This window comes from Caretta caretta, chromosome 5 (assembly GCF_965140235.1).
Source record: "Caretta caretta isolate rCarCar2 chromosome 5, rCarCar1.hap1, whole genome shotgun sequence".
Lineage (NCBI taxonomy): Eukaryota > Metazoa > Chordata > Testudines > Cheloniidae > Caretta > Caretta caretta.
This window is the reverse complement of record NC_134210.1, coordinates 75,566,092-75,581,674: the sequence shown is the minus strand read 5'-3', so window position 1 is coordinate 75,581,674 and position 15,583 is coordinate 75,566,092. Positions and strand designations below refer to the sequence as shown.

Below are 15,583 nucleotides of genomic sequence, written 5' to 3'. Positions count from 1 at the left end.
GTCCCTAGCTCACAAGGGTGAAGAGTGTAAAAGTTAATTCCTTAATGTTTAAAATGCTTTGAGATCTATAGTATTAATTTAGATGGAATAAAAAGGCTCAAAGAGTCAAAGGTGTAAACATGGCTCTGACTGTCCAACATTAAAACATTTTAAACAAGATTTGGGGTTCAGAATACAAAGTCCTCAGCCTGTTCACTGCCATGGCAAACACACCATTAAAAATCATTTAAACTTTTTATTAAAGATATAGAAAAGAGGGAAAAACAACTAAAGCATTTGAAATATAAAGTATTAAGTAAGGTTTTCAGTTCCAACATTCCTTGTTCCCTTTAACTTTGGCTGTAGAGAGTTTTTAGAAGGAAAAAAAACCCTTGCTTGACCCTCTCTTGGATGATATCAAAGATTGTAATAACTGTCCCTTTGGGGAAAAGAGAAAAAGTTAGTTGAGATGGGCTAGAGCTGTTGTAATTGTTGTTGTTGTTGAAGACTGATCCCACTTCCTAGAAGACAAAACAAGATAAACACACACAAAAGAGGGAGAGAAAAGAACAGCAAGGACAGAAAACGCAACTTCTGTCTCAGAAGCAGCCTGAATGCAAGAAAAACATGGGCTGAGCACATAGTCTTATCAGCCACTCTGAGGCCTGGAAAACTTGTACCAGCACTGGGTTGTTTAGGGCATGGCATTTAGCTGCCTCTTTCCAATTAAGTGTTGAAAAATAATGGCTGGCTAAGACAGATAGTTGTTAGACAGAAGGAAAAAGGTAGAGGGATAGGAAAGAGAAGACATAGGTAGGGAAGGAAAAGAAAAAACACAAGGAGGGCTGTGTGACAAAGTTTCATATTCCAGGTGGTGGCTGGGATTTATCCGGAGCTGGTAGAGGTGGCAATGTCATCTGGGTCCCTCTCTTTGGCCAGGTCTGGTCAGGACATCTCTCAGGGTCAGGATGATGAAGCCCGGGGCCCCAGGAAATCGTAGGAGTGTCAGCCATGATGGTGAAGCTTGCTCCAGTAATCAATTTTTCTCCCTAAGTTTTTTTTCTTTAAGGATCCCCATAGGAGTGATGGGTGGAATACCCTGTCCTCTCATTATTTTGTCCACCAGTTAGGCCTAGTTTCTGAAAGACCAGTTTTGGTTCACTGATTTCCAGTTCCATACTTTTCTTATCTACCAACCAGGATCTTAACACAGTCCCTGAGTTATATCAGTAGGCCTTTTTGTTTGGATTATTTCAGTCTTTCTGTCTTGCTTTTGCACCTTTTACCATCAACATTTGTTATTACAGTTATTGTGACCTTTGATGAACTTACATTCACTTTTCACAGCTGAGGTCACAATTAGGGTACATTTGTAGGTCCAGTTATCAGACCCTTAGGATGAAGATATTATGGCAGTGCAAAGTATTTTCTGTTCTTAAATAAGGTGACTTTCACTAGGTGCTTTGTTCCCTTGGGTGCAGTTTATGTAGTACATACTGTCTTCTCATCCCAGGACATGTCTGTACCTACAGTACTGCAGCGGCACAGCTGCACCGGGTCAGCTGTGCCGCTGTAGCGCTTAGTGAAGACACTACCTACACCGATGGGAGAGCTTCTCCTGGTGGCACAGGTACTCCACCTCTGCAAGAGGCAGTAGTTATGTCAATGGGAGTGCTTCTCCCATTGGCCATGCGCTGTCTACACTAGGGTTAGGTCTGAATAACTACCTCGCTCTGGGGTGTGGATTTTCCACACTCCCAAGCGATGTAATAATACTGACATTAAGTTTGTAGTAGAGACTAAGCCTTAGTTTCATAGAATAACACACCAGCACTTTTTGTGTCTTCCTCACCTTCAGATTGGGCTCAGGGCTTCAGGCAATCTCAGGAATATCTCCCAGATCTCTTCCTGGGTCAGTATGCTGTAGCCTTTTTGTATTTAACATGTATTATCTCTTTAGATTCTCTTCTATCATACCCATCATTCACCACTGTCTAATTGATTGACATTTCCCATCTATTTCAAGGCCAGACACTCAAGAGATGTAAATCCTTTTTCAACTGACTCTGGCTATGCTGTGTACATTTTTTTAAAGCTCTCCTTCCTGATGGTTATGTCTTGCATTTGTCCACTTGCATAATATATGCTGTATTACTGCTTATATGAAAAAAGAGACCTCTATTGAAATTAATGACATAGTTCATACAGTGAGTGACCCATTAGGTCAGTTGGATGCAGGGTCTTTCACTGCCAGGCAATAATGATCACTTGTGTGTATGTGTATGCATGTGTGTGTGTGCATCAACTTGTGACAGCTATGTTTAAAGTTTAAAGCCTCAGAGCTTTCTCACAGAGATTGTGCCTTAAGCAGGGCTGAACTGTCTGGTTGATAGACAAGAATTGTATTCTATTAAAGGAGGAAAAATAAATAAAAATAACAAGCTGTCCCATCAGTCCCCCCTCCTCCTTCTTTCTATCTCTCCCTCTTCTTTCCTCTTTTAAACTCTAGTGTTACTTAAGTCTGTTTTGGTAGAAATGAAAGACCGCTGTAATTGTAATGTCTCAAAACATAGGCTGGAGAGCCCTGGAAATTAATACCTGAATAGGAAAGCTACCTTTTAACTAATTCCACTTCACACTAAATGCCCGGTGGAATCAGTGACTAATTGATAGTAGTTCACATCAGCAAGGAATATAATTCCCCAAACAATTACATAACTATATTATAGTGCTGCTTTATATGCCTTTAAAATTATATGTATAGTTGTTTATTCAGCCATGTTCCAACAGCAGGTATTTATGGACTTTGTCAGATGGTTTGTACCCAAATGATATAAATTGTTTTTCTTTCCCTATGTCTATTTGTTTACTATAGAAATAAAAGAGAAAGGGAAGACTGTATAAACCATGGTGTTTTCAAGAGACAGACACTGTTCAACTGATCGCTATCATCCTGACTGGAAGTGTGTGGACTTCAGAAAGTTAATTTGCATACATACTCATTGGCATCATTTCAAGGAGAAGCTTTCCAGTGGTTTTAATCAATGTGGGCTCGCAATCACTGGGTTTCACTTTGCATATTGAGTTGAACAAATCTAAAACCTTTAAAAAAACCTCACTCTTGGTCAAACTCCAAAATTCACCTGGTTTTGTGTCACTTGTGTGTCTATAAAACCACTGTGCTTTAAATATTGCAGTTCCTGTAGACATACCCCAGCTATGTTTAATCGAACTACTAGCTTGGGTACCAAAGCAGTAAAGCTGAAGCCGCATGGGTGGTATAAGTCCACTGAGAACCCTGGGCAATTACTCACATGACTAGCTTGTGGTGAAGCACATATTGCCATCGCTTCACTGCTACGGTACACAAACTAGGTGGATTCAAACTTGGTCTGGTATGTCTACACAAGCTGCAATCACACTCCGGGACTCCACAGTACACATACTCTAAATCAGAGTTGCATTCCAAAGGAAAATTCCAAAATAATATAACAGATATTTTATTCACCAGGGCCAGAGCAGTAAATCAGTACAACATTCAGTGTTTTAATTATAACAAAAATAATTAATCAAGGAGATATGACCAATTTGCTAATCTGATTATCCATATTAGGAATGGAAGAATGAGAAGACCTAGGATAACATAATGGAGTGGAACTGAGGCCAGACAGTTTCAAAGTGATTTAAAGGTATGTTTTATCTTTTTCATAAACTTGTTCATAGCACAGTGGATGACAGAACACACATAGAAGTCAATCTCCTGAAAGTCTTAGAGAGTCTTTGGCTAACTGAGGAGACCTTTTCTTCTCTCACATTTCTCCTCTTTCCCTGTGCTGCACTAACACTATTTCCCTTTTCTTCTCTTTCCACACCCATCTCGAGGCTTTTTTTGCATGCTGCCCCCATGTATGGAAAGTCCTCCCAATTTCTGTTTGCAAAGTCACCACTCTCTCTCCTTATTGAAATTTCCCCTAAAACACTTTGTCACCAGCAAAGGTTGAGTTATCCATTTACAAATGATAAATGTAACAGAATATTCAAGATGTCCAAACCAATCCACTTACATGATTTTTTAACTGATAAAGGAGACTTGTCATTAAGAGCCATTTTAAAAATGTGTGTCCTTATATAGTAAATATTTATTCAGGTATCTATCTAATCACTGCAGTTTTCCTTTAAGAATGTTCCTTTTGTTCCTTTTCCCATTCTTCTGACAATCTTTGTGATGAATGATAGATATGTAAATGCAATGCCCAGTGTAATCTGTAAAAGGCAACAGTTCAGCATGCTGCAAAGTAAACATTCTAAATCTTGATTGGCTGACCCCAGAAAACAAGTGGTAAACATTTAAGAAAGAGAACTTTTGCCTTCCATTCTGTCTTCTTCTAACATTACACATTTAGAGCCAAACCTTCAGCTGAAATAGGTGTAGATCCAGGGAAGTCAATGGAACTACACTGATTTACACCAGCTCAGGATCTATCCCAATATATTAACCAGTCCATTTTAATAAGGGGAACTATTTCCCCCCCATACCCTGTAGTCTTCCTGTTTTCTTCAGTTCAAGGCCTACCTGACTCTTTCACCCTGGCCCATAGATTTAGAAGACAAAGTCAGAAAATAAAGGCCCTTAAATCAGTCTGTATAACTGAACAAATAAGCATCACTGTATGACTTTTTTTCAGGCTTTCTGACACCTTGGCAATGAAAGATACTATTACCACAGCAATTTTATTCTATTCTCATTTCAGTCTTTAAATAGGAAACTTGTGGTCCTTGATGGATATTTCTTATACATCCATTCTGCCAGTTGATATGCACAGTAATTGCTAAAAACAATTTACTACATTGTGTCTTCAATTTATAAACCTTAAACATTCAGGGCCAGATGCTCAGCTGCTATAAAGCACAGCTCCTTGGCCCAAAATATTATTTTTTTCAGCACTATCATGGCCATTACTTAGGGGGGAAAAATCCACTTTTCAACTCTAAGAAGGGAAATATATTTAATTTGCACCCTATGCTGGTCATTCTTTAAATGATATGGCAGAAAAAAGTTTCCATGTTCCTACTTTGTTTTATTTATGCCTTTACAGGAGGCAACAAATAATGTTTGTGCCATACTGTATCCATTCTACTATGAACAGGTTACTATCATAGATTAATAAAGATGCTGATTTTTGTTTTTTAGTATACTTAATCAGCTTCTAGGGCCTCAATTTATGACTGAGTTTAAATGTTGATGATAAATGCTGTACCCCAAAATAATATACCTAAAATATAAATTCATGGTTCAGGTCCTTTTGTTCTGTGCCTCTGCAGGGGCAGTGAATTACCTTATTATCATTTTGAATTAATTAAAGTTAGCATTGAGAAAAGCAGCCCTGAAGATCTGAACGTAGCCAGATTAAGGTGCCAGGAAAATGTAAACTCTGCTGCCATATGAATATACATAAGAAATGCAGACTTTTTAACATAACGCTCCCCGATGGCATTATCTTTATATCTTGCCCCTAAAGACTATTTTCCTTTCTACCCCTCTCTGAAAAGTACTTTCATATTCTGAATTAAGAATAACTCATTTTATGAATAAATTGTAAAATGTTATTTTATAATAATTATTATTATTATTTATTATTATTGTGGTTTTGGCAATGAATTTTTTCTTAGCCGTTCAAGGATGTTTCCTTGATGTCTAATTGAGGCTGGCATCACATTCTTTCATTCTAAGCAGTAACCATTCCCTCCTTTCTTCTCTTGGCAGTGGTTTGGGTCCCAATTCAGCAAGTGCTTAACTGTGCATGTAACTTTAAAGCACATACGTAGACCAAAAGAAGTCAACTTCAGCACATGCATAGTCCCAACTGAAATCTCCTTGATTTTAACTGGGGCTACTCATTTGCTTAAAGTTATGAACATCCTTCAGTAATTTGCTGAATCAGGGCCTTTTTTTTTCTCCCTCTTCCTGAGATGAGGAGTCAAGTAACCTTTTCTAAGGCTTCCATGCCAGTCCATGGATTGGCTAGCGTAAGGAATTGGTCATGGAGTAATGATGTGAACAGCAAGAAGGATAGCAGTAAACTAACCTTGCAGGTGAGAAGAACATAAGGCTGGTGAGCTAGCAAGCCATCAGGTGCCTCCAAAAGCCCTGTCCCAACTGAGAACAAGTGGGGAAGGCAAAATAATAGTAAACTGCTGAGGATATGTTGGACCCTCTCCCAACTCCCACCTATGCATGACCTTAGCCAAGCACTTCAGATCTTTCTGAGTAGAATTTTGCATTACGTTCAAGATTTGGGTGGGGCTGAATTTTCCTCTTTTTTATTTTTCTTGAGCCAGTTCAAAGATTCTTTCATGCAACCTGCCCGCCCCCCTGACCCCACACTCTATCTTTTGATTTGATATCTTAGGGCTTACTGTTTTTATTTGACACAGTTAACCAACCAAAGAATTCCAACTGGTTAACTTTTTTTCACACTGAGAAGTTATTCTCCCTATTCAACATTTTGGTCTAGGATTTTACGTCTCTTGTTTACTACATACAGGGGCTAATTATTGTGGTGTCTTGCAAGAAGAATGTGTAAAAATTGAGAAAAATCTCAGCTGAGGTCCCTCTTAATAGCACAGTGCAATGCTTCCCACCATGAAGGCAAGCATTTTGCTACACCAACTAGCAGAAACTCAGCAATTCCTGGAATGGCAATTTGCAGCTATTCATCAGCATGGTACTGCACGCCCAAACTTGGCATGGAAAATGTGGTGTGAAACAACAGCAGATGATGGATTATGATGATGGTAAATAACAATGATAATGGCTATTGATTTTTTTTTTAGGGACCCTTCTACACATATTTTATGTGGTAAACAGTGACACAACAAGCTGGCATTACTAGATATTGTGAATTAGTACAAGGAAAAAAGGCCCCTTGCTGACATTTATATCACTCTAATCTTTTTGTCCAGGGTAATGGATGTCAAAAAATTGACCTTGTTTCTCAAACGAAAACTGTCCAAATTGAGTTCTTTTCTTAGAAGGAAACAGAAATGCTGTAAAATAAACTTTAGTGAGAAATAGGCAGATGGACTGAAGCTTTCAATCAAGAAAATGTAACCATGTTTTAGGCATATATAGTGTGATGGTAGCTGAATCAGTCTGTCATATAATCACTGTCTAGTACACAAATGGGAAGAAGTCTGCCTAGATTATGGGAAAGCAGATGTTCAGAGAGAAGTAACTGAACTTTCCAATCAGTTTAGAGTTCTCTATTTACATACATTTATGTATCACACACAAAATTTGGATCCAAATTCTGATCTCGTATATATATACACATGTTGTGATGATGTCTAAGGCTGTATTATTTTCACAGTCATCATGGATTGCAGAGGAAATTTTAAATTGATTATTTGCTGTAAAAGATGTGAAATTTAAAATTTCTATCAGATTTCTTGCTTACTGTACATGTGTAGGGAAAAGCCTGAGATGTGGATGCCATTGAGTGAGTGATCTTAGTGCAGGAAACAGGTATAGAGGTTGCCTTGTCTGCTGCCTGCTGGCTAGTTTTTATGCTCTCTCATACTGAGCTTCCAGCCCACTGGTAGACAGAGAGAAAAGGAAATAGAAGCTGAGGAGAAAGGAGACCTAACTTTCCAAAAACAAACAAATAACTCTGTACCATCTTCTTGGGGGAAAGGGAACCCCTGGACCTCTTTCTCTTAAATGATTGTGTTTTCTTTTCCTGCATCTTTCTGCTCATCTCTGTCATCTGATGCGTAAAGCTGCCTGCTTTTTTTTTTTAGCTGCATGATGGGGACTAAACCATTCAGAATTTGTGCAGCCAAACTAACTAACTAACTAACTAACTAACTAAAATAAAATAAAGCAAGAACCTAAGAGAAACAGGACCCATCCCTTTCACATTCCACAGTCCACTAGAGACAATGACTCCATTAACACTATAAAGCCCCAACAAGCAAAAAAACAAAACACATGAAATTGTTTGCCTTTTTCTGAAGGGACGTACTGAAACATTTCTCGCATTCAACAAGCATTGTTTAATGATAATGGTCACATTGACACAGATTCAGCAAAGAACTTAAATATGTGCTTAACTTGAACGCGTTCAATCCTATTAAAGTCAGTGGGACTTAGGTATGTGCTTAAATGCTCTGCTGAATCAGGGTCTAAAATGTAATGCTCACCATTGCAATTTGCCTTTTTGCTCCATGCAAAAGATTTTATTTCCATGAAAAAATACAGTTTTAGCTCCCAATCCCACAAAAGCTTCACTTTAATGTGACTACTAGATTTCAGAGGGATTACTGAAAGTTAAGTGTGTGCATAAACCTTTGTAGTGACATCCATATGGTAAACTGCATTTTTCTTATGCTTTTGACCACCTCCCCTGCACTCTGTCCACTAATCCATTTGCCTTCTAATATTTCAAAACTTGAGCATCTCCAAACAGCTGCCACTTTATTTGTAATTTACAGAGCCTAATTCTTCCTGAAATATGGAATTACCTTCCCTAATGTCACATATCTGTAGTTTGATATGGTTGTATATTCTTGGGCAAGATCTGAAAAAGGTGGGAGGCTGTGATGGCTATAGAGGTGTCTGTTTGCACCTCCTTAGGCATGGCTATCAGAGAAGTATCTTGTTGCATTTGTTGGGCAGTTCTGAAATCCCATTAAGAGCACCCAACCTCTTGTCCCTATTTTAAAGGAATGCCATAACTGCACTGAAAATGCCCCAAACAGCCATATGGGTAAAAAGCAACCAACCAAACAACAACAAAAATGCTATAGCCACCCAAGCTGCTAAATTCAGTGACATAAGCTTTTGAAAATGTTAGCCTTCAAAACTACAGCCTGATTTCCTTTGTTAAATAGACAAACAAATACATTGATACAGATGCCATCTTTTTTTCCACCTCCATGGGAGAACAAAGATTTTTGTTTGAAGCTCTACTGGTTGTTTGTTTTTATATATATAAATGGATATGTCAAAGTGTCTGAACTCTTTGATGTACAATAATTTCCTTTGAGGTCTTTGGAAAATTGCAAGAGAAATGTATCACTAATTCCAGTTATAACTTACACAGCATTGTTTAAATGAAGAAAACTGGCATACTTTGGGAAAGAGCGTAGACCTTTATTTAAATGATTATGTTATGTGGGATACAATAGCAAGATGATTTTCTTACTAAACTACTGATTTATGTCTTGTGATAGGAAATAATTAAAAGTTAAAAAGTACCAATGAATGTATATGTTCCTGAGCTTTGGCTGGAATCCTGACAATTTCCCCCCCTTAAATCTTGGAGAAAAAAGTCAGGAAGCAGAGCCTAAGCATTGAGAGAAGCTGCCTGACATCAGAACTGGTTATTGCTTGGCAGCTGAGAAGGAAACATACATAGGAGGGGGTGTTCATGGTAGTGAAGAGATGGAAAAGAAAAAACATACACTGCATAAATATAAAACCGTAGGAGAAAACAATTGTCCAGCTTCCTGTTCAGGCCCTAGAGCATCTCACAGGCTTCAGATCTGGGAAATACATATAGATGTAAATTTGATTTTTTTCCATGTAATTATTTTGTCCCATCATAAGACATAAAGCAGATGTTCAGGAAGAAAAATCATCTTTTATTGTATCCCATATAAAGTCATCATTATATAAAGTGTTCATAAACACACACGTGTGTGTGTGTGTGTGTGTGTGCAAGTTAAATGTGTGTGTGTGAGATATATAAAGATTTTCAAGAAGAATTTCTTAAGTCAGACCCCAGTCCAGCAAGCTTTATGCTATGTATGTGGGTAGTCCCTTTAAAATCAATGGAACTACTTATGTAAATAGCTGTCTGCAGGATCAGGGCCTAAGTGACCAGATTTTCAGATGTGCTGAGAGCCCCGGGGGTTCCCACTGAAGCCAAAACGATCTCCTAGCGTTCAGGCACATATTTAGGAATCTAATTGTAGGTTCCCATTTTTAAAATCTTGGCTACGTATATTAGAGGTGATACATCTAGCATAAGGTTGCCAGTACTTTCTATTGTAAAACCTTGTTTTCAGATCCTGATGACTTTGCCAGACTTTAACCATTTGAGCTAAATATATATAATGTTGAAAAATGTATACAAAAATTTCATTGTAAAGCTGTAGTGCTTCCATACTGTGGATCAAGGACTTGAAATGTGCGAGGGGTATGGTCCCTTGGTGACTGGGATCTCTCTCTTCCCCCCTCCCTTCCCTGTGGAAATCCACCCAAATTTAGCCAAATTATGACCTTCTGTAAACCTCAGTTCACACATGCTCAATAAAGACTTGTTAGAGTTTGGCAGATAATTTTTCCAAAGACACCATTTGCACTGAGGATGCTCCAGCCAGAGGACTTTCCCTGAAAAGGTTTATCCTGGAAGCCAGGGCCTGCTGTGGTGCTGGGCCGAGGAACTGAGAGGAGAAAGACGATTCTCACTGGTGCCAAGGCAATGGAGAAGAGAAGGTGAAAACAGCCTGTATGGAATGCACAGGTATTAGGAGCACGGTAAAGGGTGAGAATTGGAAAGGGTTTTGGTGTAGGATGGAGACTAGGACAAGGAACTGAGAGTGGGAGTAAGGGTATGTCTACACTACAGAATAAGGTTGAATTTATAGAAGTCGGTTTTTTAGAAATCGGTTTTATATATTCGAGTGTGGGTGTCCCCATAGAAAATGCTCCAAGTGCATTAACTCAGCGGAGTGCTTCCACAGTACCGAGGCAAGCGTCGACTTCCGGAGCATTGCACTGTGGGTAGCTATCCCACAGTTCCCGCAGTCTCCACTGCCCATTGGAATTCTGGGTTGAGATCCCAATGCCTGATGGGGCTAAAACATTGTCGCGGGTGGTTTTGGGTACATATCATCACGCCCCCATTCCCTCCCTCCCTCCGTGAAAGCAGCAGCAGACAATTGTTTCGCGCCTTTTTTCCTGAGTTACCTGTGCAGACGCCATACCACGGCAAGCATGGAGCCGCTCAGATAACCATCACCGTATGTCTCCTGGGTGCTGGCAGACATGGTACTGCATTGCTACACAGTAGCAGCAACCCATTGCCTTCTGGCAGCAGACGGTGCAATACGACTGGTAGCCGTCATCGTCATGTCCGAGGTGCTCCTAGCCACGTCGGCTGGGAGCGCCTGGGCAGACATGGCCGCAGGGACTAAATTTGGAGTGACTTGACCAGGTCATTCTCTTTAGTCCTGCAGTCAGTCCTATTGAACCGTCTTATGGTGAGCAGGCAGGCGATACGGATTGCTAGCAGTCGTACTGTACCATCTTCTGCCGGGCAGGCAAGAGATGAGGATGGATAGCAGTCATATTGCACCATCTTCTGCCGGGCAGGCAAGAGATGAGGATAGCTAGCAGTCGTACTGTACCATCTTCTGCCGAGCAGCCATGAGATGTGGATGGCATGCAGTCCTTCTGCACCGTCTGCTGCCAGCCAAAGATGTAAAAGATAGATGGAGTGGATCAAAACAAGAAATAGACCAGATTTGTTTTGTACTCATTTGCGTCCCCCCCCCCCCCGCCTGTCTAGGGGACTCATTCCTCTAGGTCACACTGCAGTCACTCACAGAGAAGGTGCAGTGAGGTAAATATAGCCATGTATCAATCAGAGGCCAGACTAACCTCCTTGTTCCAATAAGAACAATAACTTAGGTGCACCATTTCTTATTGGAACGCTCCGTGAAGTCCTGCCTGAAATACTCCTTGATGTAAAGCCACCCCCTTTGTTGATTTTAGCTCCCTGAAGCCAACCCTGTAAGCCATGTCGTCAGTAGCCCCTCCCTCCGTCAGAGCAATGGCAGACAATTGTTCTGCGCCTTTTTTCTGTGTGGACGCCATACCAAGGCAAGCATGGAGGCCGCTCAGCTCACTTTGGCAATTAGGAGCACATTAAACACCACACGCATTATCCAGCAGTATATGCAGCACCGGAACCTGGCAGAGCGATACCGGGCGAGGAGGCGACGTCAGCACGGTCATGTGAGTGATCAGGACATGGACACAGATTTCTCTGAAAGCATGGGCCCTGCCAATGCATGCATCATGGTGCTAATGGGGCAGGTTCATGCTGTGGAACGCCAATTCTGGGCTCGGGAAACAAGCACAGACTGGTGGGACCACATAGTGTTGCAGGTCTGGGACGATTCCCAGTGCCTGCGAAACTTTCGCATGCGTAAGGGCACTTTCGTGGAACTTTGTGACTTGCTTTCCCCTGCCCTGAAGCACATGAATACCAAGATGAGAGCAGCCCTCACAGTCGAGAAGCGAGTGGCGATAGCCCTGTGGAAGCTTGCAACGCCAGACAGCTACTGGTCGGTCGGGAATCAATTTGGAGTGGGCAAATCTACTGTTGGGGCTGCTGTGATGCAAGTAGCCCACGCAATCAAAGATCTGCTATATCAAGGGTAGTGACCCTGGGAAATGTGCAGGTCATAGTGGATGGCTTTGCTGCAATGGGATTCCCTAACTGTGGTGAAGCCATAGACGGAACCCATATCCCTATCTTGGCACCGGAGCACCAAGCCGGCGAGTACATAAACCGCAAGGGGTACTTTTCAATAGTGCTGCAAGCTCTGGTGGATCACAAGGGACGTTTCACCAACATCAACGTGGGATGGCCGGGAAAGGTACATGACACTCACATCTTCAGGAACTCTGGTCTGTTTCAAAAGCTGCAGGAAGGGACTTTATTCCCAGACCAGAAAATAACTGTTGGGGACATTGAAATGCCTATATGTATCCTTGGGGACCCAGCCTACCCCTTAATGCCATGGCTCATGAAGCCGTACACAGGTAGCCTGGACAGTAGTCAGGAGCTGTTCAACTACAGGCTGAGCAAGTGCAGAATGGTGGTAGAATGTGCATTTGGACGTTTAAAGGCACGCTGGCGCAGTTTATTGACTCGCTTAGACCTCAGCGAAACCAATATTCCCACTGTTATTACTGCTTGCTGTGTGCTCCACAATATCTGTGAGAGTAAGGGGGAGATGTTTATGGCGGGGTGGGAGGTTGAGGCAAATCGCCTGGCTGCTGGTTACGCGCAGCCAGACACCAGGGTGGTTAGAAGAGCACAGGAGGGTGCGGTACGCATCAGAGAAGCTTTGAAAACCAGTTTCATGACTGGCCAGGCTATGGTGTGAATGTTCTCTTTGTTTCTCCTTGATGAAATCCCCCGCCCCTTGGTTCACTCTCTTGCAAGCTTGCAAGCTAACCACCCTCCCCTCCTCCCTTTAATCATTGCTTGCAGAGGCAATAAAGTCATTGTTGCTTCACATTCATGTATTCTTTATTCATTCATCACACAAATAGGGGGATGACTACCAAGGTAGCCCAGGAGGGGTGGTGGAGGAGGGAAGGAAAATGCCACACAGCACTTTAAAAGTTTACAACTTTAAAATTTATTGAATGCCAGCCTTCTTTTTTTGGGGCAATCCTCTGTGGTGGAGTGGCTGGTTGGCCGGTGGCCCCCCCACCACGTTCTTGGGCGTCTGGGTGTGGAGGCTATGGAACTTGGGGAAGAGGGCGGATGGTTACACAGGGGCTGTAGTGGCAATCTGTGCTCCAGCTGCCTTTGCTGCAGCGCAACCATACACTGGAGCATACTGGTTTGGTCCTGCAGCAGCCTCAGCATTGAATCCTGCCTCCTCTCATCATGCTGCCGCCACATTTGAGCTTCAGCCCTGTCTTCAGCCCGCCACTTACTCTCTTCAGCCCTCCACCTCTCCTCCCGGTCATTTTGTGCTTTCCTGCACTCTGACATTATTTGCCTCCACGCATTCGTCTGTGCTCTGTCAGTGTGGGAGGACAGCATGAGCTCAGAGAACATTTCATCACAAGTGCGTTTTTTTTTCTAATCTTCACTAGCCTCTGGGAAGGAGAAGATCCTGTGATCATTGAAACACATGCAGCTGGTGGAGGAAAAAAAAAGGGACAGCGGTATTTAAAAAGACACATTTTATAAAACAGTGGCTACACTCTTTCAGGGTAAACCTTGCTGTTAATTTTACATACATAGCACATGTGCTTTCGTTACAAGGTCACATTTTGCCTCCCCCCACTGCGTGGCTACCCCCTCAACCCTTTCCCCTGCCCATGGCTAACAGCGGGGAACATTTCTGTTCAGCCTCAGGCAAACAGCTCAGCAGGAACGGGCTCCTCTGAATGTCCCCTGAAGAAAAGCACCCTATTTCAACCAGGTGACCATGAATGATATCTCACTCTCCTGAGGATAACACAGAGAGATAAAGAACGGATGTTGTTTGAACGCCAGCAAACATACACTGCAATGCTTTGTTGTACAATATTCCCGAGTACGTGTTACTGGCCTGGAGTGGTAAAGTGTCCTACCATGAAGGACGCAATAAGGCTGCCCTCCCCAGAAACCTTTTGCAAAGGCTTTGGGAGTACATCCAGGAGAGCCGCGAATGCTAGGGCAAATTAATCCTTTCACATGCTTGCTTTTAAACCATGTATAGTATTTTAAAAGGTACACTCACCGGAGGTCCCTTCTCCACCTGCCGGGTCCAGGAGGCAGCTTTGGGTGGGTTCGGGGGGTACTGGCTCCAGGTCCAGGGTGAGAAACAGTTCCTGGCTGTCAGGAAAACCGGTTTCTCCACTTGCTTGCTCTGAGCTATCTACAACCTCCTCCTCATCATCATCATCTTCTTCATCCCCAAAGACCTGCTTCCGTGTTGCCTCCATCTCCATTGAGGGAGTCAAACAACACGGCTGGGGTAGTGGTGGCTGAACCCCCTAAAACGGCATGCAGCTCATCATAGAAGCGGCATGTTTGGGGCTCTGACCCGGAGCGGCAGTTCGCCCCTCTGGTTTTCTGGTAGGCTTGCCTCAGCTCCTTAAGTTTCACGTGGCACTGCTTCAGATCCCTGTTATGGCCTCTGTCCTTCATGCCCTGGGAGATTTTGACAAAGGTTTTGGCATTTCGAAAACTGGAATGGAGTTCTGATAGCACGGATTCCTCTCCCCATATAGCGATCAGATCCCGTACCTCCCGTTCAGTCAATGCTGGAGCTCTTTTGCAATTCTGGGACTCCATCATGGTCACCTGTGCTGATGAGCTCTGCATGGTCACCTGCAGCTTGCCACGCTGGCCAACCAGGAAATGAGATTCAAAAGTTCGCAGTTCTTTTCCTGTCTACCTGGCCAGTGCATCTGAGTTGAGAGTGCTGTCCAGAGCGGTCACAATGGAGCACTCTGGGATAGCTCCCGGAGGCCAATACCGTCAAATTGTGTCCACAGTACCCCAAATTCAACCCGGCAAGGCCGATTTAAGCGCTAATCCACTTGTCAGGGGTGGAGTACGGAAATCGATTTTAAGACCCCTTTAAGTCGAATGAAAGGGCTTCATCGTGTGGACGGGTGCAGGTTTACATCGATTTAACGCTGCTAAATTCGACCTAAAGTCCTAGTGTAGACCAGAGCTAAGAGATGAGGACTGGAATAAAGGGGTCTGGGGCAATGTGGGATTGGGACAAGGAGCCAAGGGGCCTGGTGACAGAATGATCTGTAACCATTAGAGAACACTTCCCTCAGAACCTGAAA

General features: G+C 42.5%; 2 long non-coding RNA genes across 27 annotated transcripts in view; one reads left to right on the top strand and one right to left on the bottom strand.

Moving 5' to 3' along the window:
• LOC125636788 (uncharacterized) overlaps positions 1-15,583 on the top strand; it is a 409,942-nt gene that overhangs the window by 135,593 nt on the left and 258,766 nt on the right. For 25 of the 26 annotated variants that reach the window (XR_012668524.1, XR_012668521.1, XR_012668520.1 and 22 more), the window contains one exon: positions 3,593-3,668. This is a non-coding gene — a long non-coding RNA (uncharacterized LOC125636788). Of the gene's footprint in view, positions 1-3,592; positions 3,669-6,524; positions 6,775-15,583 lie in introns of all 26 variants that reach the window. The other variant, XR_012668518.1, reaches the window with a different exon arrangement.
• Positions 13,399-14,731, bottom strand: LOC142072162 (uncharacterized). Its single transcript, XR_012668526.1, has 2 exons — positions 14,521-14,731; positions 13,399-13,932 (listed from the first exon to the last, which is right to left on the bottom strand). It is a non-coding gene; the product is annotated as an uncharacterized LOC142072162 (long non-coding RNA).